We start from the raw sequence: 4,002 nt of genomic DNA, 5'->3' as shown, positions 1-4,002 counted from the left end.
GCTCTGAAGAATTGTTTGACATGATGCCAACGGCCGCTTTCTATCACCGCACCGCTCGCCGTCGGCGGGGTGTTCATCCTCATACCCTAGAGCCTAAATGGTCGCGCACTGTGCGGTTTAAGAGGAATTTCCTCCCGCGGACGCTCCGGCTGTGGAATGAGCTCCCTGCCGAGGATTTCCTGAGGGTATACAATATGGGGTTCTTCAAAAAAGGAGTGTACAGGTTTTTAAAGGGTCGGCAACGCGCATGTAACACCTCTAGAGTTGCAGGCGTCCATAGGCTACGGTGACTGCTTACCATCAGGCTGGCCGTATGCTTGTTTGCCACCGACGTGGTATAAATATATATATATAATGTTTGTAGATTTGCGTAATACAAATAGGAAGTAAAATCGTATTTTAAAATGTAGTATTGTTTGAAATAATGTTTATTGTGTGTTGTTATCGTAGAGGCTATATGCACTTTGTGATAATTTATAATTATAAACATATTTAAAAAAATCAGACAATTAATACAGTCCATATTTATTAGTATCAACTTAGAACCTATGTTATGTTACAAATAAATATGTTAAAATATCAAGACTTGGTGTTTGTTTTCCTGTCTATTCAGATTAGAATTGAGAATTTTACACTTACTCCGTTGGCTCAACGACCCAAAATGAGACTACGGCCCGATTCTAAGAATGATTAAAACACGTTTAAGATCTTGGAAAGATATTTAAAAGATCAATAACTAAACGACACGTCAAAATTGACGTTTATTTCGATTCCGCTGTGATCCCAGTAAGATCTATCTACGATATTTCTAACGTCAAAAGTGACATTGGTTGCCCGAATCGAGCTGCTTCTGTCAATTATACGACATACAAACGATATCTAAATGAGAACTTATCTAAACCAGAACTTATCGTTATCGTATCTCATTCTTCGAATCGGGCTGTCGGCCTCCGGCCTACGACACAAGACAGCGCCACTTTTCTCGGTCCTGTGCGATTTCTCCTGAATTTTATATGTTCAACAAAAATATCCATAACATATAAGTCCCAGCTGGAAGAAAGACTAGCGAAGCAAACGCTCGGTCAATAACAAATAAGTTTTTGGCAACAATTTCATTCTTGGTATAAAAATTAAATTAAATTAAAATTCATTTATTTCAGACAATTGACAATCCATAATTACTTAATTATACCATATTAATTATTATACTATTAGACTTGAATAAATAAAAAATAAAATTAAATATTAATAAATAATAACTAACATTACATTAAATTAAATTTCCTATTAAAACTGACATGTAGGGAGGACCAGTGCCTCAAAAGGCCACTGTCCCATCTATTTGCCACTGTGGCCAGGAGGCAGTGGCGGCTGTCACGCACCCTGCTAAGCATCGCGGCGCAACGCTTGCGGAGCGTGGCGTGGAAACCGTCCACGCTCGCATCCGCAAACATCCCGGACGTGCTACAGTATCGCGGCAGCCGCAACAGCACCCTGAAGGCATCGTTGTATTGGACCCGCAGAGCATTTAGGTACAAGCTTTTATCGCAGACTGTACTTTTTTCCACAGGCAACTAATACCCATCGAGACAATTCTAACAACCCCAAACACAATTAGTTTGCGTTGATCACAGGGTTCCCATGGCCACCTCCTGTATCATCAGATCAGCTCCGTCATCATAATATTGCATTGTCATCCGATTTACATATATATACGAAATGTCAGCTCAATCGGAAATCGGGAAGTGGGTCATTTTATTTTATTTTTATTTTATTTATTAAGTACAACCACATCGTATATATTACATATGTTATATCACAATAATCTTAAAGTACTTTACCTGATATACTACGACAATTATGGAGTACATAGCGTTGTCCAAGCATGATATTGGGAACGACATAAGAACTATGGGACATTACATTTTATAACATTAAATTTGTAAGACTTATAAAACAATTAACTACTATATGTACATTATTTACAATTTTACAAATAAATACTAATACTAATATATAATTTAACACAGAATAATTTAATTTAAATTTGAAATTTGACACTAATTATTATTTTTGTTTCGGCAATATCTTAGATTTATTCATATTTAGCTTCCAAATTTTGGCACTAACAATAGTTAGTTTTATAAGGGGGCAAAGTTGTTGTTTAACCACTCATGCTAATATTGATAATTTGATACCTGAGCAAGCGAAAGATTCCAAAATTCGAAAAATGGAATCTTGAGCGTTGCAAGGGTCTCAAGGCACGAGGGTTAAAGAAATTTTGCCCCCGAGTGAAACAGAGAAATTTTCACCACACCAACTGAAGAAAATATTAACTGTAAGATAGCAAACAAAATCAAACCAAATAAAATCCAAATGACCGTCATTAAATAATTATGATTCAAAATCATTATTTAAAAATCAATACCAGCTATCATAAGGAAACAACTCAAAATTTGCATCAGATTACTTTGCCCCACATGTGGATAAAATACAACTTTCTCATCAGTTTTTGAACAGTCAAGAGAGCTTTACCAGGTGGTGTGGAGAAAAATAGTACACGTACTAACAGGGCAAGTTAAATAAAAGCTTGTAAAAAATGGCTAAGAGCATGTCGGGCCATGCTCAGTGCAGGGTTCCGCCCATCCGTCACAATCGGCTAAAAGTGAACTGAAAACTCTAGTGTAAATTTATTCGGCAGCGAAACGTGACGTACGCGTTTGCGTTTAGTCTCATTTTGTATAGGATTTTAAGTTTCCACTAGGGGAATAAATTTACACTAGGGGTTCGGAACGTAAAGCAATTACTAAAACCCGTTAACGTTTAGGTCTTACTGAGCACCTTTTACTATGGGACCAACCGAAATCGCGAAAAAAATTTACTCAACAATTTCAACATCAGACCATCAAAATCTATGAAACAGCCAAATTTTTTTCGCGATTTCGCAGTTGGTCTCATAGTAAAAGTCGTTCAGTATGACCAAAAGGATACGGGAGCTAAATATTTTAGGTGAATATATCCGTCTCGCTAACGGAAGCGGCCCGTAAAACTAGTGCGATAAGGACAACGCCAGTTTTGGCAAAAATCCTGCGTAAAAATCTCAATAAACGATATTTCGTACTCGACTGTTTCCTCCTCCAAAACTTTACCAAATGTTACGAAATTTTGACATCTAAATGGTAATTAAATTATCTGTGTCCGACTGGTTTGCTTTGTAGATTAATTGATGTCAGTTTTGAATACCATGCTTCTCTTTGCGGCCTAGTAAATTAGGCCGTTTTTTGAATGTTTAAAGTGCACTAGCGCCTTAACGCATTCACTGCCACCGACGCACATATGCGTTCACCGTCATACAAGTTTGTTCCTAGGCCACGCGCCCTGGCAGTGAATGCGTTAAGAAAAAAATATATCAAAAAAGCAAAACAGTCCGACACAGATATTAATAACAATAATCTGTGTTGAAAACCTATTGGCTCACTCCCCTTTGCCTCGCCTGGCTCGCCTATACAACAAGCATGCTAATAATGTCCCTTCTTTGGATGTGTTTCACGACAGTGAAGCCTCATTTAAAAACAAATTATTATCTGTTGACAACCTCAGCTAGCTCGGCTAACTTGGTTACTTTTGTGTGGAAAATTTATTGTTCGTATTAAGTAGACGTTTTGTTAATTAATATCATATTTATATTAAGGTCTTATTCTGAATCTTAACTTAAATAATGCATGCTGTGATTGCCTTTAAGTGGGGGATCAATTATAAATGTGCTCTTTTAGTATGTAAATTATAGTATGTGAATTGTATCTTCTGTTGGTGATCCTAATAAACAAATAAACAAAAAATCATTACAGTCGAGTACTTTTGGATGGAGAAATGACTACTCCTGTTGCATCTTAACAGGTTTGATTAATTGCTTTACGTTCAGTTACATACTGTATAACATCTTATTTAAATCTAAATGCCACACGTTCTTAATACAAGTATACCATTAGTCAATTATATTTA

The sequence above is a fragment of the Cydia pomonella genome, chromosome 20, assembly GCF_033807575.1.
Source record: "Cydia pomonella isolate Wapato2018A chromosome 20, ilCydPomo1, whole genome shotgun sequence".
Classification (NCBI taxonomy): Eukaryota; Metazoa; Arthropoda; class Insecta; order Lepidoptera; family Tortricidae; genus Cydia; species Cydia pomonella.
Note: the sequence above shows the minus strand (reverse complement) of the source record.